At 34.4% G+C, this 23,656-nt stretch overlaps 1 protein-coding gene across 3 annotated transcripts in view; it reads right to left on the bottom strand.

The window, feature by feature from the left end:
- The window catches only part of Invadolysin (leishmanolysin-like peptidase, invadolysin), a 379,264-nt gene that overhangs the window by 305,270 nt on the left and 50,338 nt on the right, over positions 1-23,656 (bottom strand). The window contains exon 2 of one of the 3 annotated variants that reach the window (XM_076364966.1): positions 15,044-15,275. The exons of the other annotated variants lie outside the window; for them this stretch is intronic. The gene's annotated coding sequence lies outside the window, so the exon portion shown is untranslated. The remainder of the gene's footprint in view (positions 1-15,043; positions 15,276-23,656) is intronic. 3 annotated transcript variants of the gene reach the window in all.

Genomic DNA, 23,656 nt, shown 5'->3' with positions numbered 1-23,656 from the left:
AATAACATCCGAGTATGATAATCGCAAACAAAAGTCACTTTCGAGATTTAAGGTCTAAACGCGAGCCACATGAAAATTTAAAGTCATAAAAGAGTGGAAATGCTGGTGTTGTAAGACTGAGATTTGTACACTGGGTCTGGCTTAGAGTGAAACACGCACAAAAATGGTACTCATGGTAGTGTTCCACTCACAGATTACCCTTGCATGAAACTTTAGTTCTTAGGAAGCGCAGCTTACATACTGTATCACTCTTGGATTTCCTTTTGCCAAAAGTAGCATATATAGGAGCTCATATATACTCAAAACACAACAACTCGTTTCTCATTTGCGCCGTTTTTTTTTAAGCAAAAAATGTCAACCTTGGTAACTGCGTTATAATTCCAATTCGCCATGTATTAAAATTTCGCTTATTTACAAAGTGGTACAGTTGCAAAAACTGGCAACAGACTTTACTCATATGTGTATACGATTAATCGACAACATCATTTTGTTTCTAATTTATTTCAGTTTTCTCGACAACTGTCCTAGTATTTGAATCTTTTATTGGACAGCTTGATGCGAAGAATAATTAACATTATTTTCCAGTGTCCGAAAGTATTATGTGGTTACTTTTTTCGCAGAGCAGCTTAATTATGTGAAACATGGAAAGATGTTCTGCAAAAGGTTTGTTGTATCAAAAAGGGTGTACAGAAGAATTCAAAACATTTCACATTTTGTAAAGGACTGCAGATAAAGGATGTAGATCATTATAATGTTATCTTCCTGCATACATATCCTCAGTATTTTAAATGAAACTTTGATTACGCTCATAACACCATTCAAATAAATTTAGAGTTTTAGTGATGTACTCATATACAGGGTGGTCCTAAGTTAGATGCCAGCACCACCACGACGTGATTCTACACCTTCGAATTGATGGAAAAGAATGTAAGCAATTGATCGCAAAATTCACTCTATCTTGAAAGAAAGGGTTAAAACTGTTTATTACTGCATCGTGTTCCACTCGCCGTGAATGTGAATAGTTGGAAAGGAACTATACGTCGGAAATGCTTACAAATTACTGTTGAAGTTCCTACAAAAAAGCAAAAGATCACGATATCCAGTGTCCATTTCTATTACATGTTTTTACATAATAGGTCAGCCACCAGACTTGATACGTAGGACTTAACCCTACGTCAAATTACATCACATTTTGTCATTTTACACAAAGCAAAACGCATTCATTGCACTGACCACCCCAAATAATCAATATTTGTGTAACCGAAAAGGACATTGGATATCCTGGCCTGTTAGTCTTCCATGAAACCTTCAACAGCAATTTGCAAGCAAATCATTCATTTCTGACCCATGGTTCCTTTCAGACTTTTTGTCGCCACAATGAGTCGACTACACCCTGTACAAATGATATTTTAACCCTAATAATGCATTAAGGATACCGGAATGCAATGTCGTATCAGTTTGAAATTTGTAATTAAATCAATGTTGCAAACTTCGTGTGACTCAAATCGACGATTTACTGCCGCTAAAATAACCTCAAAAATTGTCCATATAAGCTACTTAATTTTTTCTGGATGTTGATTATAATTTCAAAAGAATGAGTTCAGATAAAATGATAAAGGTGCATATACAATATTGTATGCTGTATGAACTTCGTAAAGGAAATAATGTTACCATTCCATTGAACAATATTAATAGCGTCCATCCGGAAGTCCTAAGCGACCGAAAGTGTCAACAATAGTATACAAAATTTCGGAACCGAGATTTTCGTATGGAGGATGATGAGAGATCAGGAAGATTGTCACTTTGTAAAACGACAAATTGAAAACTGTAGTTGACAACAATACAAGTTTGACAATTGTGTATCGTGGTCTATAGTGCAAAAACACCTTCACAACATGGAAAAGGTGTGGCGATTTGGAAAATGGATCTCGCATGTGAAACTCTAAAATCGAATATTCATGTGAATAAAGTGTTGTTGTGCGTATGGTGGAATTTACAAGGAGTTATTCATTTTGAACTCTTAAAACCTAAAAATACTGTTACTGTCAACCTTTATTGCGAACAACTAACACGCCTAAGCAGTGCAATTGAAAAAAAAACGTGCTGTTATAGTTAACAGAAAGCTTTAATATTGCAGCACGACAATGCAAGGCTGTACATTGTAAAAGTCATGCAGCAAAAAATCAGAAAACGTGACTGGGAAACTTTTGGCTAATCCGCCGTACTTTCATTACTTAGTCCCATTCGATTTTGAATTACTTACATCTACACAGCATTTTTTAGACGGTAAATAATTTTCCATTTATGAAGATATCGAAAATGGAATACGAAAGTATTTTAATTAAAATATCAGGAGATTTTTTTAAAAGGAGCATATAAAAACTCGTTTCCAGATGCTAAAATGTCGTACACAATTACGGCGACTATCTCATTGATTGAATGTTCCAAATATAATTTTAAAGATTTATATAAACTTTATATTTAAGGAACGATACTATTTTCCGGTATACCTAATATGTATTTGTATGGCGTACATTTCACAGTTTACCTAAACAGATTATTTCTAGGAGATTTCAATTTTGGTAGTTAGAATATTTCTTTTATATTAAATACTTAAGTTACTTTCATTAATAAGAAAACATAATTAAAAGGAGTTTACATATCTTTTCTAATATTATTTTGGCTGTCATTGAAATTTCGAAAGTATAACTAGACTTTGAAATTAAATGTATTTGAAATATGATCAAGTTAATTTTCATTTTTCTATCATTAACATCTGATTTTGTAATGAAACGTTGAAATTAACATTAAGATGAGTTTCATAAAATCCTGAGTTCGAAAATACCTTGAGTAATCAAATATCATTTCTTATTACATGATTAACATAGGTATTAAGGTTAATGTAGGTATTAATTGACATCCGTACATACTTTTCGTACGTTAACCATTTTCTTTGACAATTTATTAGGAAACAATATTGAGACAGTCGAAATTTGTCTCATAATTGACGATCCGTTAAATTAAATTTAGTTTGAAATTAGTTTAACAGTTACATATCTTATTTGTAATGAAGAATATGGAAGAATAAATTCGGAATGGATATGGCGCAATGAACTCTATTGCTCACTTATTACTCTTATACGGCTTCAATTTAAACTTATCTCTTCTTTTTGTTTAAAATTTTTCAAGATTATAAAAACGTAAGTCGTTCTAAGTACTTATCCGCTGTTATTTTGACTGTAGTTTCGAAAAATATCACTGCCGATTAACATGAGATTTTCTGGGATTGGAGAGGGAGGGAAGAGAATCTCAAATAAACAATTTTAGCTTTGCATATTTGTTAGCTTCCGAGATATTAATGAAAAATTTTCGGTACAGTACATTGAATTCTGTCTATGCCGACATTAGTAATCAACCGTTCTCGCTGTAATGGTCGTCGTTGACTACCAAGTAGCCGAGGACGCAATAACGATATCGGTCTCAGTGTCTATAGGGTGTCCTATTTACAGTCACTAATCTCGCATCACCTAATATAATTAAACATTGTTTTAAACTATATTTAAATTTGTTTGCATTACTTCATGAAGAAATTTGCATTTCTGTTACAAGACATTATTTCATAAATCGATTAATGTATTGACACTAAGGTTACATTCTCCTACTTTGAATATAATATATGTGTTTCAATACATAATAAAAAACCAATGCGCATTTTTGTATATGCTTTCAATCATACATGAATTATAATGAGTGGTATTCTGTATTTTTGTTATGTAATGATTTGAAATGTTCGATAATATCCTATAGGAGTTTATAAAACATGCGGGAAGTCTGTTATTAATGCCTTTAGTCATTTCTATTACAACTAATAATGCCTAGTATCATTTCTATTTACATATTATTAATTTATATTAAAAAAATATACTTTTTATATAAATAACAATTGGAAAATAATCTTATAAAGATTAAACAATCTTACCAATAAAATAATTATTCAGTATCATCACTACCATACGTTAAGGACTTGTTATCGAGATAATTAACCGGGATCGATATATTTTCCTCATGCCACCCCAAAGACATAAATAAGAGATATAAAATATTCCTCAGACCTCAGGCGATCGAAGTTATAGTAACTCGTTTTATATAAGACACCCGATACATACTGAAGCCGATATCGTTATTACATCATCGATACAACGACGACGATTATTACATATAGCGAGGATCGTTAAGTACATAATGTCTATATAGGTAGAATTCAATGTACTGCACCGAAAGTTTTTTATTAATACCTCAGAAACTGGTGAATACCCGAAGTATAAATTTTATATTTAAAATATTGCTTCCTCACCACCCTTTCAAAATTTCATATACGTTGGTGCGGGGATCGATGTATTGACGAATGATAAACGTATTTTGAATAAATGTTCAACACATTGCAATATTCTAGACTAAATTGATTTTCTGTAATGTTGATTTTTATAGGTTAAGTTGAATGCTACGAGAGTCACCGGTGACCTCCAACCAAATCAAATTACTATAGTTCACTCAATTAAACAATGATTATTTGAAAACATTTATATATTACAAATAATGTTACCTCATACGGCGACATCCAGCCAGATCACCGTGTAATTTAATATTATATTTTTCTCATTTTGTGCATTCAACGTATTAATAATATTCATGTAAAATGAATCCAAAATGTTTCAAATGTACGTGGAATTAATGCATGGTGATGAAGGAATGTTCTAGGAAGTGTGCGAATGAGATGAATGTACTCGAATGCATCCGAATACACAGGGTACGGTAAAAAAACCTCCCGTTTTTCGAATGCTAATAAAAACCAAACAAAGCAAGAAAAAAAGAAATATTTCTGAAGAGTACATCTTATGCGGTTTTGATTTATTAAATTTTAAAAATTACATCACTCAAGTGACGCCGTCATTGTTGGCGCAACGTTGAAGCAGCTCTAGGAAGTTTTCCATTATTCTTGTGAACCATGCCTCGAAGAATTCCAGTGATTTCCTGCGTTAATGCCGCAAACAGTTGAACCTGTTTGCCTAAAGATCGAAACCCAAAGATAAATCGTTTTTGCATTCGGAATATGTCAGGACGAATGAGCGCAAAGTGTATCCGGAAGAAACGCTGCGCCGTTATTACGGATTCGCCATTTGTAATAAACTCTTTCACAATAAAATTACGATGCTCTCGTTTCTATGCCATTGTGATGGCTGAAAACTGCATGAATTTATGGACATAAAGCGACTATGCCCACTGCACTACTCCCACCTCAAGTTAAGCAATGCTGCTTCTAAATCAGAGAGCTTTTTTTGCCGCACCCTGTTTGTATTCTGCACGTGACTTGATTTAGATTTATTGTTTTATTGCGAGTCGTATAGTAAAAATATTGCTTATACAAATAAAATACACTCTTTCTACTACATGTAAAGTTATTATAGTATTTGAGAAACATCTCGGGTAATTATTTACAACACTGATTTCTCGTCGATTTGGATGACCTTAAAATATACTTGACTCCGAACAACTTTTTCCTATGTATGTGATCGACGCTCGGCCTTATTTTTCTACATATTCGCAAAAATATGTCAGCAAATGAGGAGTTCTTGTGTTTATTTACAAAAAGGGTAACTCTAGTACGAGTTTGATCTTGACATTTAGTGTTAAGAACATTGTTCTGTACACTAACGACTTTAAAATTTTTGACAGTGAGTATTGGTTCAAAAGTTATAAAGCGTTAAAGTTTCGCATTGCGCTAAAAATATTCGTCTTCATTATCATTTATCGCAGTTGTTTCTTATAATATGTATACTCGAGCTTCGCTTAGATAACAGAGATTGGTATTAGTGGAATTAGTTTTTCTGGAGGGAGGAGGTGGAACCTGCACCCGCACTCTGGAAAAATTAGCCTCACTAATACCAATCTCTATTATCTAACTGAAGTTCAAGTACGCATATTACAAAGAACACAACCTCAAAAAAGGAAGACGTTTCTGATGCAATGCGAAACTTTAATGCCTCGAGATGTGCATTATTAGCTCATACATACTGTATAAAATAACAAAACAACAGAACAACGAAAAGCCACTAACACATTTAAATTTTGTGAAATGTTAAGTCGATCAGTTAGTAGGAAATTTCCGGCACCAAAAACTAACTACACCGCAACCTTTAACGTCATTCGTAGATATTAGATTAAATAATCAGTATCACATAATTCGTTCAGGAGGCAAGAAAAACTGTGCAGTATGTTCCGACAGGAAAACTTCAGGAAAAAGACGACAAACACACACGTACTGTGATACTTGTACACGAAAGCCAGGAATTCATATCGATGATTGTTTCGCGAAATATCATATTTTAGAACATTACCGAGATTAAAAATTTTGTATTCTTATGTATTACAAGTAGTAATAAATATAACAAATCAGTTTCAACAAATTCTGTGTGTTTTAGTATCCATATATTGACTTTAAATTCTGTAAGGAAAAGTAACTGAGAAACGCTAGATTTAATTCGACCTGCTGGTACTCTCAAGAGCGAAATCTGCCGATCGCGAAGGGTTAATGCAGCGACCTTTAGATTTACATTCTGAATCGTCCAGCGTGGACCCGTCCTTTTATGCAGTTTTTGGGTTTCACGCTGGTGACAATTGACAATCGATGAACGGTCGATTCTCTTCATGGTCCGCGTTGCTACGCCACACTCGTGGCTGGCAGTGTAAACCGCCACAAATTATTTATACTTCATATAAGAATCAATCAATGACGTTACCGAGTTTTTCTGTTTATGTTACACGAGTGTCACTCGATGGTATTAAGGGTTAAAGCAGATACATACCATGAATCAGGAAAACAGTATCACGTTAAATCGATCTAGAAAATTTTCTTTATTACGACTCAACGAACTTACATCGTTTACACAAAATACATTTTCCCTACAGCGCATGTCGCCCTCTACACACTACACCACATAGTTTCTCTTTATTCGGTTTGTCTTTCTTTCCAATTTAATACCTATATTTTACAATGAATACTGACAGGTTCAGCATGTTTGCAAAAAGATGACATCACGTGAAGAAACGGCTATGGTATCTGAAATATCCATTATAACTTGCCTTCAAGCTATATACAATACAGTACACACTCAACCACAAGAAACATCAAACAATATTCCTCATGAAGCAAGACATTAAAAAACTGTTCAAAGAACTGATCGTAGTATTCATCGATTATCTGAAATCGACAGATCCAGAGCTGCAGTTGACACTCACAATGAAATATTATCGAATATCGATGGAAATCGACAGCGCTTACCAATATATAAAATGATCCAATAATTAAAAGTTCTTGAATTTTTAGAAATTTTACCAATACATTCGCATGTACGAACGCATATTTGGAATATTAATATATACAGGATGTTTCTGAATTGTAGCGTACAAATAATAGAGCGTATACAATGCACTAAACTGAGTAAAAAGGCTTCAGTAAACATAAATCGAAAGTTCAATAGTTTCGGAGATAAAAATAGTAAAATATCAGTGATAGGAACAAATGTGTCAAACAAAAGTCACAGGGTACGACTGAAAGGGCCCTTATTTGTGTTTAAACTATAAGAAGTATACCGATGCACTAACTATTAGAGTGTGCAAGCAGAATAAATGACCATTTGTTCGCGAGCATATTGTTTTATGAAAAGAGTGACCTGATAAAATTTGGAACCCGTGACAAATAATATCGCAATATTACGAGCTCAGAATATGTGGTGTCCTAGAAATAAATGTTAACATCGTAGGGTTTCGTGTATAGGAGAAAAACTGTTTCATTATAGAAAGGAAATGCTAGCACATGTACCGTAACAAAATAATGATGTACATTTGTCTCATCTTACAATAATGCATATTTATCAACGTACTTATTTAGAAGTGCGTACATCTCTCATTACTTTCTTGTAGTTCTATTATATGGTCTGATATTGACTTGTATAGAATTAGAGTATAGGTACTTTTAATCTGTTATTTGTTTCGTGTACAACAGCATTTTTTTCATTTATATGCAATGAAGGAAGTTTTATTATTTACAAAACAAGTCAAGAATTTTTATAAGAGAGTGAAAGAAAGATGCTAGGATGTAATTAAAGAGTGACAGAAAGTAAAAAATTAAAATACAGAACTGAAAGAGATGTTTTATATTTCTTGTAAAGAAAATATTACGACGTTGCGTCCAAAAATGTGACGAAATTTCTATAAGTACAATCAATTCATATTTATATTTGCTACATAAATTATAACTCATTGTTTAGTAACTACTACTCATATTTAATAACCTAAAATATTTTGTTTTTCATACTTGTTACTACCTTTTGCAGAGCTAATTTTTTAATTTTTTCCCATTCCTGTCTTATTGAATTTTCCACGTCTTAAATATTGTTACATTCTTTCCCGGTTTTATATACTGCACGGATAAAATTTTCCATAAATTTTCTATAGGTTCCAGATCTGAAGAACACGAACACCACTTCATAGGGGGTAAATCTTTTTGTGCAACCCATTCTTTAGTCTTCTTGGCATTATGGATAGGTGCGTTATCTTGTTGAAATACAACAATATGTCCATTATTTTCTTCCATAAACTTAATAAAAATATTATCTAACAGATCTATGTATTTGTCCGCATTCATTCATGTAAAAATGTTGCATATTGAAGTCATGGAATTATCTAAATGCCGCACAAACCATTAATGTTCCACCAGCAAAATTTATTGCTCATGCTTACCCTTTTATTTGTACGTAAGTCATGCCAATACAGTACTCCCGTGATTAGTACGTGAAACTCAGGACTGTGACCGAACACTAATTGTGCAGCGGTGTTGATTCGAAGTCGAGATAAGATCCGAGCCGAGCTCCCGTTTGCCTTCTGTAGAGAAGAACAACGCGAATGAAAGAGGGAGGCACCTACCCATCGAAAAGATCAAAAGAAACAGATGGATGAGGGGATATTAATACAATGGTAAACTTTTCTGTTTTTCACTTTTACTAATTAAAACATTGACCAATTGAATTGTAAGGTTTTTCTGATTAAAACGAGATCAATCACGATATATTTTGGAATATATTTCCTTATTTAATAAATTACAATAATCTACTTTCTTTTAGTAAATTGTGATTTAACCCTTTGGCTACAGCAGAATTTTGCGGCAACACGTATTTCTAAGAAAGTGTATTGAAACCATGAAAACACTAAATTGAAATAAATTAAACCAACCTAAAATAATCACTGTTGACACATGCAGAGACTTAAGCTCTTTACAGCACGGGGCAAAAAACAGCTATTGTTTAGTATTTTAACGGTACATCGCGGCAATACTCATTGGCCTTCCGGGTTTAAGACTTTTAATGAATATATTATCTTCAATAACCATTCGAACTGAAATTTAAGTAATGTTTCTTGTACAAATGACATGACAGAACTGAAGAATATGATACTGTTCTTATAGAAACTTCATCCACTGTGGGAAGGGAAAAACATGGATCTGACTTCCTATCCGATATGAAATTAGTCGATTCTTTGTCTCCTACACAAGTAACATTTTCATTTTAATATACCTACCTACCCATCGTTTAACTATAAACAGAATACATTTTGAGATTCGATTTCACACGTTAAAGTGAGTCAAAGGTTACAGGTAACGATATTACGCTTTCGGTAATATTTTTAAATTATTCAGCTTTTAAAATCTATCAATAATACCGTACGAGTTAGATTAATAGAAAAATAAACATGAATGTACTACACGCAAAACGTGTCGCAACATTTTAAACCTATTCATTTGCTGAATGCCTCCAGTTATCAAATGTCAATGTATATTATTCGTAAGAAATGATGGAAAATAGGACGGGATCGTGAGACATTCCCACGCAACGATAACGTCTCAAGGATCGGTGAAAGCGAGAACCGTCGGGTTACGGGAAACGACGACACAATCTAAATGCAGTGCCCTTCGTCAACATCATGGATAGCTTGCAGATGTTCGAGTTGCAACGGGGGACAAGCGCTTGAGACTAACAAAAGGACGCTTTTCCTAGACGACTTTCCCAGGAGAAACCAACGATCTTATGGCGGTGGGAATCGATCTTTCGAGGAAACGAGTCCGAGGAACTCTCGAGTCATAACGTTCGAACGGATATGACATCGTCTTATCCGACTATAATCGTCAGCTGCATCTGTATCTTGGGAAATACAAGTTAACTTGTCGTCAGCGAAATAAATCAAATATGACTATACTATTTATTGTGCGACTAACAATAAAACTATTAAAGAAAGTGTACGAGAACGTGGAATTATTGGATCGAAATGGTATAAGGAACTATCACGGAATCAGTACGTGTTCCTGAAAAGGTTCAGGATTCTCAAAAATACATCTGCCATTCAATGAGTTCAGTGAATACGTATCATAGTGGATTCAAACTTTCGACTTTTAAACGTGTTTGAAAACTACATCGTAAATTTCAACTGTTTCCGAATTTTCAGGAAACCATTCCGACTCAACCCGTCCCGATCACCGGGATTCCGACATTCTCTGCTTTGCGTACAACTCCAAATTTTTACTTTTCTAAAGTGTGGATATTTGATACCGAAAAAAGTTCGCGCGGTTTTCTCGTTAGCAATGAATTGAGGTCCGATTTCAATCAATGTTTCACTATTTTAAAATAAAACTATTTTACAAAAACTTTCTGTGTGTACAAAGTTTAATTTAAAAATCCATATGAATTTTTACTGATACCTAGTATACAAGGTGGGCCACAAAGCGTGATCAGCTTAGATTATTCTTCTGCTAACGGTTCGGACGGAAATTTGTTTAACTAAAATAACATGGTTCAAAGAGGGCTTTAAAATAATTCTACCAAATTTTGTATTAATCCTTTTTTTCCAGAGGAAAAATCCTTTTTAATCCTTTTTTTCTACAATTTTTTACATCCATCTTTTGGAAGATACTGAGACGAATTCGATAAACATCATAACAAACATTTTTTCTGAATCTAAAAAGACTGAAGAAAACCCTTAGTTGGAAGAGTTTTGCAAGACTCTTAAAGATTATTAAAGAGCCGTCCCCACTTTCCATACACGAACACCCACCCAGAAAGGGCGCGTCTCGGGCGCAAGGGAAGGGTGTTTTCTAGAAAAAATAAACTCGCTGATTGGTTGTTGTCAAAATTTAAGGAAAACCAATCAGCGAGTACTAGTAATGTGCTAGAGAGGTGGAAGTCCACCTCTAACGAGAGCGCTTCAATTTTAGATTAGAGTTGTCATAGACGCCTTAGGGCTAAGAACCTAGCAGATAGAGTGTACTTGAGAAATCTAAATATAAGTGTTAGAAAAAATACAGTCCACTATACAACGTCTCTATTCGCCGCTACCACTGACAATGCTGTGACGCCCCAACAAACCTTGATAACTCTGGAGAAAAATGGTTGACAAAACATTTGGCAGAATCATCATAAAGCTGTTCTTGAACCATGTTATTTTATCTAACAAAATTTCCGATCGATCCAGATATTTCTTTTATCCTCCTCACAAGTTCTCTACTGATACCTACTTTTTCTAATACATCCCACATACTTTCCCTACTTATCCCATCGAAAGCCAGTTTTGAATCAACAAAGAAAGCGGAGAGTCTTCCTTCTCTTCCTTCGAAATTTCTTTCTACTATATTGTCCACTGTACTTCTACCTTTCCTGAAACCGACCTGACTGTCTGTCACTACGTTTTTTTCGTTTATTTCTCTTATTAATCTGTTGTTTACACGTTGGTTGGATGGTTGTATACACGCTGTATCCTGAATTCAAAAATGCGATTCGCCTATAATTGAATACTATCTCTGTGTTACCCCTTTTCCAGATTGGTGTTATTATCCCTTTATGTCATTCTTTTGGGATTTTTCTTACCCTCCATATTTTCTTAATTATCTTTTGAAAACTTCCTCTTCCCCTTCCTTTTCTGTATATCCATGCTTCATTAGGAACGGTCAGGAATAGTTAGGAATGGTCATCATTTCGAAAACTTACTATAAACGTATGTTTTATTTACTGCCAAAACCGTAAGTATTATTGCCTTTCTCTACTTTCTATGATCTTCAATGACCTTATGTAATAGGTCGTTGAATTCGTGTTAATATCCTGTATCATGATACGGAAGCAAAAACATACCGATCCATTTAAAAAAAATGGAGGTAACTTTCAAATGTACGAAGTACCTCCACCTGCAAAAAAAACTATTATCGCCACCGGATGACCCCCTTCGTACTGTGCAATTTTATTTCAGCAAATATTTCTGTGAAACTTATAATTTCGAAGATATCTGAGGTGGCTGACTTTTCGCAATTGTAAGCAAAAGTATTTACCACTCAGTTATTATGGCTGTTATTAATATTCATTGCTTTGTAACTACAATAGGAACCCGTTTATCGCGAGCTTTACATTACAGAAAAAATAAGCGGCAAATGAAACAATATTAAACGAGGTCATCCCAATACGTGAATTATAATGAGTGATAAAATTGGACAGCAAATAAAAAAATACAATATTCTTTTTGCCTTCTTTTGTAACGTGTGAGTATAACGGATTGAAAATCTGTGCCAAAGAAAATTAATAAAAAATATAGAATCCGGAAAAAACCGCGTTAGAATGAAACAACGTTGAATGGAACAGAGTTAAACAATGTCTCACTGCATTTAAAAGATTGCTCTGATTTCGAAACGAGTAATTGCATAGGAGAAAATTCAAGGAGCGCATAAGTACCTATTTTCATTTGAACAGTCTCGTAATGAGAATTATTGCCGGTAAAACGAGTATTACCGTTTCAAAGGACGCTCTAATTTCTGGGAACGCCTATTACGTCCAAGTAATTACAGAATTTGTATTAGAGAAAAACCAGCATGCTCGGAGCGAAAACGAAAATAAATATGGGCACATTACCCAATTACCATGGAAACGGCCTCAATGGGACCAATGCAAGTAGGCTAGCAATACTTATGCGACAAATACACAGCATCCAGAGAACTCAAGAGCAAAGAGTTCAAAGATATTGGTTAACCGTTTGAGTACCAGAGGATTTTAAAAAAACACGTTCGAGAAAAGCCGAACAGTACAATAACGCTTTCTGAATGAGATGCGAAAAGATCCAAGCGGCGCGATAGCGCTCCTTTTACTTCATGCCGGGAAAAGCCAAGCAGTGCGACAGCGCTTGCCTTAATCTATGTTAATACTGCTGTTGCGATACATTGAACTGACGAGGTTGCGATGTATCGAACTCGTCCCTCCAGCACGCACGATTGAACCAACCTGAAGGCGGTTGAAATAAACTGGTCGCTAAGGAGTTGGCCAGAGTAAACGAAGACAAGCGAGTAGTCTTCGAGCGAATGTGGACAAGAAAGGACGTATCGAACCAAAGACTACATTGTACAACATTTTTATATAATTGTAAATAGAACTGTATAAAGAACGTTGTGTAAATAATTATGTCGCGGGCGAGCACCCCTGGACCCACCCAGCGCAACACTATTATACACACACACTCACGCACGTACGCACGCAGGCAGGCACGCACGCACCTATTATATATTAATTTATAATAGGTAATAACGAAATACAAAATATACAATACAATATTACTTGAATTACTTATATACAAAAAGAGTAGCGATGCGACGTACATGCGTCTGGAAAGTTGAGTCGTTCAAATGCGCTGGCTCTTTTCGACATGAAATTTGAAGAGCAGGAAAGCGGCGCGTGGGACTCAAACGGTTAAGAAACAAGGTATGCGATAAGTATCGGATAGACAAAATAGTATTGATTACACGAATACTCAAATCACATTTCTCTTAATTTCTGTCAGAAAAACAAATGATTATCATTTGTAACGTTAAATTTTTATCGCTAGAATATATTTCGCTGCTCTTTTCCGAGTGCTAATCCCTTATCTGTTATCCCTCAAAAAACCCACGTGTTCTGTCGAAAACATCGGGTCTGATCGCCGTCTCCAACGTAGGTTTAATTGACACGCTTTTCGGGAATGCGGACAGTGGGTTCAGAATGTCCTCCGAGAGAGATGCTGGGGCGTAGGAATTTTTAAATGTTCCCTTCACATTGATTTCGTATTCCAGCATATGAGACAAACAAAATGTGTGGCTCTTGTAAAATTCATTACCTTAATACTCATTATCAGATTTTAGTAAATAGAAAATCATTATTATCGCATGCACTTTTATTAATACTTTTATTTGAAGTGATATCATTATGGCATCGTTGTTATTTATACTTCAAGAAAAGTAATAATGCAACCATTATTATTTCGATAAGTATTTACTTTAATGGACGTAACGATGACTTTGACCTTTACATATGTTGTTAAGAATGTAATTCTGAGCAAATTTTCTTAACGATTTATTTAGTCATCTCTTATAATTTTTAAAATGTTCACTGAAAAAGGTTCGATATTTTGCTGATTATTTATAAAGATACACTTCACCGACTTCGAAATTTATTGTTAAAGACATGATTCTGAGTAACTTTTCTCTGTGCCTATGCCGACTAAATCTATGTAGTCGTTGTCAAAATATAGGAAACTTGTAAGATCAGTTGGGCGCTAAAGGAAACGTATTTCAATTGGCAAGGCAAATGAACTAACAGAAATATGAACCCCATTAAAACTTGAAACTATGATCAGCACCTTTGACACAGTTCGAAATTTGATCGTATTAAATGATACCAATTCTGAAGAGTTTAAATTCAATAATAATAATTTAACTATACGTATTTAATTTATTGTTCAATGTCATTAAAATATTAAATTATTAAAGTCTTCCGTTTAAATTCAATAACATTATGGGTCGCATACAATCTGTGGGAGAAACGATAGTTACTGTGATCGAACACAAATGTTCGTTATCCAGAGATTTATTGTCACAGCGTTATCACAAAATGTTGCGCGACGCGCAGATGCTAACTGACTAAGTACTTACGAGAGTCGATGTTACTGTACATTTGGTAGTTTTTTGGTAGTATTACGAGAAGGGACCGTGGCAGCCATAAATCCCTGAACCCATAAGGCCCGCGATTCTTGCTGTAGATTCTCCTTGTCTATTGTTCACATCTGGCGTCCAGTCACCAGCATTTTTAACTCTCTAGCCCGTCTGTTAGCATGTGTTATTAAGGCCAAAGCGTTTCTTGCTTTTTACCTGACACGGTCGACGACTGCAAACGGGACGAATTAGTTATTAACATTAGCAACTTGGAAGACCCAAGAAGGGAGGGGACTGTCACTCCCTTCCACAAGCATCTAGATCTAAAGGGCCAACCAGAACGACTTCACCCCCGCGCGAAGACGACATTGCGGAGGTGTCGTCGAGGACGATTCTGGGAGGTCCAGTCAGTTGATACACAGAGTTTGATACACACTGTTGATACACACACCTACAAACTACACCGTACAACCGCGCATTGTAAAATACTAATAAATACCAGGTCGATACTTCCGCGAATACAAAACGTGTGTGTGGATTGTGTTTCATTACCTCTTCATAACCTACACTCCACCCCCACAGTAGAAAGGAGGAAACATTTGGACCTTAATGATTCACGTTGGGGGTTGAAGTGGTTAAGAATCTGGACGTTGGACTGCTAGCTATGTTTAGATTTCGTCACATATACGAGATGGTTATACAGTGGTTAGGTTTACAAGTACATGCAGTTATAATTTTAACTGAGCATTTCGCTATGCATAATTGTTATTATTAGATAGGTGATAATGGATACGTTTTCAGATGGTTGCAGGCATCGTATAATAGTATGATGGATGTGAAATCAATAAAAATAGTAATAATAATAGTAATAATATTATTAATAATAATAGTTATTCTTATAAATATATATGGAGAGTGTATTTGGGGTAGGATGTAACATCTAGTATCAATATTTGCCATTACTGGTCCGTGATACATACATTTTATTCTTCTGCAGATTTTAAATTATCTGCAATTTATATAGATTTAATAAGTTATGCTCCCTATTCAACTCAAAGAATGTGAAATTAGCGTGTATAAAAAGGGTAACATGTACGAACAATACGCGTGTACACTTGTCAAATGTACTGCGTACTTACTTTGTATTGTGAAGTTTCGTGAGCATATGCACGCGTGGATAATTTAATTTAATCTAATAAACAAATAAATATCAACAAATTTGTGTTATCAAAGATGTATTCATTTCTAATAGTCAAATATCTAGTATGGTTACCATCAATAGGTACGGCTATTAATGGACATGAACAATTTGCAGTGACAATTCACGATTTTCTATGAAATTTTTATTCTCTCCTTGTATCTGGCTACAATTTTCTCTTTTCCTCCATACCTTCACCTATGGATCTCGCATGCTTACGGTCTATTTGTCCGCAAATATCTTGAGCTACACGCATTTACTAATGTTTGCTACTTCCGGCAAAAACAGAGTAAAAGAACTGTCTTTTAGCAATGAAAGTGGATAACCGATTCCCCTTTCTTTTCTTTGATAGTGACGAACGATGTTAGCCGAGATATACCGTCAGTTGCTGGGAACCTGACGCTCGTAACGTCATAGGGGCGGATGCAGTCGTTCTGGGAAGTCATGCGTCCCGTCTGAGTGGTCAGATTCGAAGACGCATGCGTGGAGAAGGCATGCGTCTTCGAATTTGACCACTCAGACGAGAGTGCCAGGTTTGCTGCAACGGATGGTACTGTCCTCCAACGACATTTGGTAACTTGTTTCGCGAAATGAAGGAGCAAGTGCGGCAAGGGAACACGTCCACTTGCGATGTTGACGCCCATATTCATTTCCTATCGTTGTATCTTACTTTGTCGTATTCCGTTTCATTTGCGTTCTTCGTTACTTCTCTTCGAGCACAGTTTGACGAAGTCGGAGAATGAGTATAACGAGAAGAAGCGAGATGGACAGTTCTCCCAATATCGAGGGTCAGAACGCGGGACTTCAAAGTAATGCTTCACGTATCAAATATAAACATACAATAAGGAAAATATCAATTTCATTCATTTCAATCTTACTTTTTCAAACGTAGTACTAATAGATTGTTGAAACTGTTGTAATTAAAACAAGTCTAAACACAATGTAAATCGGACTCGATTTATCGATTTTAAGAAAATGAACCTTTAATTTTGTTAATTACAATACATTAAGTCGGTACGTTATTATAATCCATGTTTTTTGTATCCATCTTTTTGTACTCTGTATTCTACAATATAGTATGCAAATCCATACACGACAGTTTGACAACAATTTCAAACTTTTTCGCGAAATAAATTTTCTGTAATTGTGAAAATGACACATGAATATTATTTTCGATTTATTAGATAGGTATTCTAAAATGTTTTGAAAAGTGCAAAACGACTAATAAATGATTAGATTTTGTACGAAGTCACTTCGCGGTTATATAGATATTTTATTCGCAGATCCTAAAAAATTCGAAGCCGTGAATTCCCGGACATCGCATGCAAATGAACTAAATCTACTGAAAGGGCTACTGCATATGAATGAATCAATTTCAAATTTTAGTATCCGTAACGCATAACAATAAAACTGATTTTCAACTACGAACTACTGTTGTCGACTGTTAAGAACTAGTACAGATGTACATACCTATACTTCCACATTCTCTGTTGATCGATTTCCTGAACCATTAATCGCATACAACATACAACCAACCGTAATAGAAACGAATCGATGCAAAAACCAATGCAGGCAAAACACGGACGTTTCAAAATTGGCACAGTGCATGAAAAATTCGAAAACAGCAACAATTGTTAATGCATTTTAATGAACCTTTGCTATATTTCATATCGTACGACATTGTAAAAATTCCGATACGTTCGTTGTAAGTAAATACAACATGGTAACAACGTGAGCAGAGTGTAGCTCTGCGTTATTAATTTAATGTAGGTTGAAGACAATGCAATATTATTATCATGTAGTCTCTGTTCACGTGATGAATACCGTCGCGCTACTTGTCGATGTAAATGTACGTGCGTAAGTACAAGCGCTACTGCGACTTCTGCTTTAAAAACGAGATAAATAAATTGTAAAAATAAACATTAACACAAGAGAAAAATGTACTGCGGTTGAAATGTTTGAATGTGCGTGTGCGTGTGCGTATGATAAAGGAACGTCAAAGAAACTTAAAATAATTGACTCATGACGAGGAGAAACGTACACAAATAGACTTTGAGAAGTTACATAATATAACGTATGGGATAATTTATACAATTCTCCACCATTAATTACCTTCGTTTACCTCCAGAAACTCTAAAACTTTAATTCTAAATTAATGAGTACAATTGACAATTTAATTTGTAAGAATGGAATCACGGAAACATTAAACAATCCCGTAGTACTGCAGAAAAATTTTAATTTCAGATACCCAAAAAAATAAAATCAGATAAGAAACTAAAAATGCTTAAGGAAATAAGGAAACAACAAAATACTTAAACTGACAATGAATGCAAATAAGTGACACGTAGCAGGTTGTCGTTAAAGCTGTGGCGGCAACTTCTTATTGTTTTTATGCCAAGATTTTTAATTGGTGCTAGTGTATATATCACGAATGACCATTCTTTCTTAATATTTTAAGAAATAATTGATATGTTTTGTTAAAAATTTCATAACGTAAATTACATGGCGAAAACGTAAAGATATTTGTTCAATATGTTAGTCAATTTTTTGTTAAATTAAGTTCAAGCTAAGAAACAAATATTATTTATGTCCAATCATTGCTATTTATATAATCATGAAGATTTATATTAAATATCAACAGAACTTTTAACGTGTAATTTGTTGTAGTCGTAAAATAGTAATTTCTAACAAACAATAAACTAAAACATCTTCACAAAGCATCATCGATCGTCTGGCGGTGAGATTAAAGGTATTATGTGGCTGTAGATAAATTAGCTTCAACAATGAACAGTCAGGAAGAAAGAGTATTGGGTAAAATGTTATGCAAGATAACTCGTTCAATGAAGAATCATAATATACCATAATAATGTATTAAGATATTTATTTTGATAATTACATTTACGTTTAATCATCATTCACTTTTTGTATTAATTGGATACATTTTTTGGGTAAAGGTTAATGCTATTTTGTCACTTGACGAAAGCTTAATTTGTTTTCGTCGAGCGACAAAATAATACTAATAGCATTAACTTTTACCGAAAAAATGATTTATATATATTTGATACATATATTTGTTTATTTATTTACTGTAGTTAATGACGAATTAACATTTGTTACAAAAAAGACACGGGTGTGTCATTCTGATACATAACTTTTATCTTTTATCTAGTTCTTTCGTAGTTAATTCATTTTATTTATTGCACGATAGTTATAAATTCAGTTTACAACCCTTTCAAATCTAGCCCGACATATATAAACATGTACATATATTTGAATGTCAAAATTTGGAGCGGAATTGTGGAAGAGACGAAAAGGTGTGCTCACTACCACGTATGTCCAAGTAAACTCCACACGAATGTACACAGTGCACATTGAGATAAATATAAAAGAAACAATTCTCAAAACATCGTTTTATCTTGTGTGTGAAATGCGGGAAGTTTACTGTAAAAATAAGTGTTTCAATGAAATAATTATCCTTCCATTTCATTGATACTTTATTTTCACCCCTTTACATACAATATTATACCAGGCTTGCGACGAAAATTTTAAACTGAATTTGACAAATCTAAGTGTTATTTATTTATTTTCTATTATCAATGGTTAACCTTTTGAGTAAACATCATAGTTAAAAAATGAATCATAGGGCAAGGGGTTAACATTAAATTAATTTGGTACGCGAAATTCTCATTTAAAATAAGGAACGGACAAGAGTTAATTACCTCGAAAATGGTTTCATTACACCACTATTTGTAGCAATGCCATATTCTGAGTTGGATATTTTTTTCAAGTATATTTCCATTCAGCTATTCATATAGCCATGAAAGGCTAACAATTATCAATCATGCCGAACTATGTCGCTACTTCCATTATAACCAGCAGTAACTGAAAAGGTTGAATATAACAGAATCGGTTCTATTATTATCAACAAAGAACTAATATTGAATTACCAATTTGGGTTTCGAAAAATCTTTTCATTGTCAAACAAAGGCACCATGTGGAAGATGAAACTCTATAACCATTACGAACAAAAATAATAGTGATCTGCTGTTTTTGTGGGTATTGAAAAACCATTTAATACAATAGTAGTAGAAATTTGTTAGAAAAACGACATTATTTGTTTTCCGTTACATGTATTGATTATATGGTATATAGAAAACTGATACTGCTATGTCGAAATTACAGGTAACATTTTCGATATTCGCCCTATTGAAGTCGAAATATCACTGGGAAGCGAACTTGGCCCGTTATTCAACGTTATCTACAAAACATCGATATTCCTATCTGCTGCAATATTCAAATATTCATATTTGCGGACAAAACTGCAGTAACTTCCACAAGCGGTATAAAGATTTTTACTTGCAAGCTTCAGAACCGTATTACACGACATTAAAACTGATTAATAGGGTAAGTTGTCATAATATGGAATACGTGTCAAATATGAAAACATTAAAAACGCTGATATTGTCATCCATTGGCAATAAATGCAATCGGTTACGTTTGTCATTTATTTTATCTAGTGAGCATATGTAAAAGTTATAAAGAAGTACGTGTCTGCACTCAATTATGAAAACAAACTAATACCTGAACTTTTATAGAAAAATATTTGAACTAATATTATGTAGAACAAGATAAGCGCATCAATTTTATTTTTACGCTATAATGTTTGCACCGTGGTCAAGTTTATGTAATTATTGTGGAAATTATTAAATTTTACATCTTTGATAAGCTATTTCTGAAAGTTCTGAAAGGAGTAATTTTTCTAATATTGAATTCGAGGGATTGAATATGAAATATTTTGTAATGGAGACTATATATATCGAATTCTATGACGAAATGAATATAAATTATCATGTTAATTTTTTGATCAACTTAATATGAAAGTATTAATTTTGTTTAATTTTATACAAAGAATTCAAATTTTCTGATTATCTCAAATTATGAGACGCATTACTTATTTATTTCTGTACTACTTTCTGCCTTCCGAAAAATAAAGTCCATATGCTATTCCATATTCGGCACACATGGTATTTCATATTAGAAGCAGCACAAGATTAATATCAAAAATGAAGACTTCAATAGAAATAACAAATATTGTTTAAATCGTTATGATATTTCAAATTTGACTGTTGCTAGACAAGAAAGCGTAAAATTTCTTATAAAACTAGAATATTTGAGTGTTAGCGACCATCGCTAACACGGTTTATGGCACGGACGTGCGTGAAGGGCTATTTTAGAGATTTAGGATTTTTAGGTTTTTAGTAAGCATGTGTTTTTAGAGTGTAATATACTTCCTGGCGAGAGAAGACGATTTATGATTTAAAAACTGCGAGTTTTACAAAGTCGCTTCTCTCGTCCCTCAATAGCTGTGGCCGTGCCATAAACAGGGAAATTCCGAAGAGTAGTTGGACACGTGCATGTAACGATAAAGATACCGAAGGTCTGCCACCTGGACGAATTTCCATCAGCGTTGTCTTCGCCCCCACACGAGCACTGCGGCACCCCTCCCCAAATAAGCGCGCTAAGGGCGCAAGGAGTGTCTGCGTTAAGTTAGGTCCGCTGATTGGTGACTGCCAAAATGAGAAGAAACCAATCATCGGACAATTTAGAAAATAGGGACTTGGCGATCAAGAGCGAAGATCGCCAAAATCAGTCGCTCAAACACAAGCATTTAGTTAGCAAATACCGGAATAACATAGTATCTTAGACCATTAGCAATCTTAGTGCCCTTTAGAAATCTGAAGACAAGTCAGGGATCCTGTACGTTCAGATGTAAATAAATGTTGAGAAAAGGGGAAAAACAAGTGCAGTTTATTAAGTGAATGGTGAGCCAATTAAGTGAGCGGGTTAACCATTCTGGTCCTTCGAGAAGGTGATAACTAGAAACCAGGTCAGAGTGCATTTGGAGGTACGCGTGTACACCGTGCGCTAACACTGAGTATGTATAAACACTCTGTAAAATAGGTAAATTATATTCATAAAGAAATTATAGAATATATTCTGTATTGTACAATGAAGTACTTTGAAGTATATTTAAATAACAAATTTATTTGAAAAAAGCATTGTTTACAAAAAATTAAATAGATTAATAACTACGAAATCAATGTGTTGGTAGGTATTCCGTGTTACGAAAATTATGAAATATAATCAATTGTACGAATTAGTACACTAAAATTATTGTGGGATTGGAATGAACCAAAACAAGGTTTAAAATAATTTTGATTTAATTCATAACTGCGTATAACAGAGGATCCCTGTAGCGACTTCGTCACCACATTTTGATTTATTTGTCCGTCCGCGGTTCTCTGTCTTGAACCGCGTATATAATCCACTCGAAAATTAATAACCGACCGTTTCATCTGGCCTTCAGTAAATAAATACGGTAATAAGTGGTCCAAAGAATGTATTCAATGCCAAAAAAATAAAATTAAACGACACACAAACTCACCCGTAGGTAATTTCTCAGTACTCAGCGCATGTTTAAGTCACATACATATCGATATTGTTGGTCCATTGCCGAGTTCACAAGGTTTTAAATATTGTTTCACTTGCGTAGATCGATTTACTCGCCGACCAGAAGTTATACCTATGGAAGATATATTAGCCGAAACAGTAGCAAATACTCTTTTGAATGGCTGGATATCACGTTTTGGAATTCAAAATTTTATTACTAGTGACCAAGGAAGGCAATTCGAGTCACAACTTTTTAAAGAATTAACTCGATGCCTTGGTTCACATCATATCCACACTACAGCTTTCCACCCTGCAGCTAATGGTATGGTGGAAAGACTACACAGACAGTTAAAATCAGCCATCCGATGTCACGAAACAGAAAATTGGGTTGAAATACTTCCATTGGTATTGCTAGGCATACGTTTCACATATAAAGACGATATTCGAGCAACTCCAGCAGAAATGGTGTATGGTTCTAGTTTTAAATTACCATTGCCTCCAAAAAAGACATCGTCCAAGCGCGCTGTATAAAGATACGAATAAATATCAGATTTTGCTCTTTCCGCGAACGTAAAACGTGGGTGTGAATTGTGTTTTACTGTCTCCTCAATAACACCTTACATCGCACCATAATCCCAAAATAAAAGAATTGATTGAGAATGAGTGGAGATGCGTGTTCAGGCTAGGGAAAACATAGCAAAGATTCAGCAAGAAAACAGACGTAACTATAATCAAAAGAGAAAACGTCAAACTTTATACCACAGCGATGATCTAGTCGTCATAAAAAGAACGCAAACTATAACCGGTTCTAAACTAACAGCGAAGTATTACGGTCCATACCAAATTGTAAAAATGTTGCGTAATGATAGATATGTAGTAGTAAGTATAAAAGTAGTAAGTATAAAAGATCGGGGAACATGGTGGGCAACTACAAACAACGACATCCGCTGACCACATGAAGCCAT

Source organism: Nomia melanderi, chromosome 2 (assembly GCF_051020985.1).
Source record: "Nomia melanderi isolate GNS246 chromosome 2, iyNomMela1, whole genome shotgun sequence".
NCBI lineage: Eukaryota > Metazoa > Arthropoda > Insecta > Hymenoptera > Halictidae > Nomia > Nomia melanderi.
This window is presented reverse-complemented; position numbering and strand designations above follow the sequence as displayed.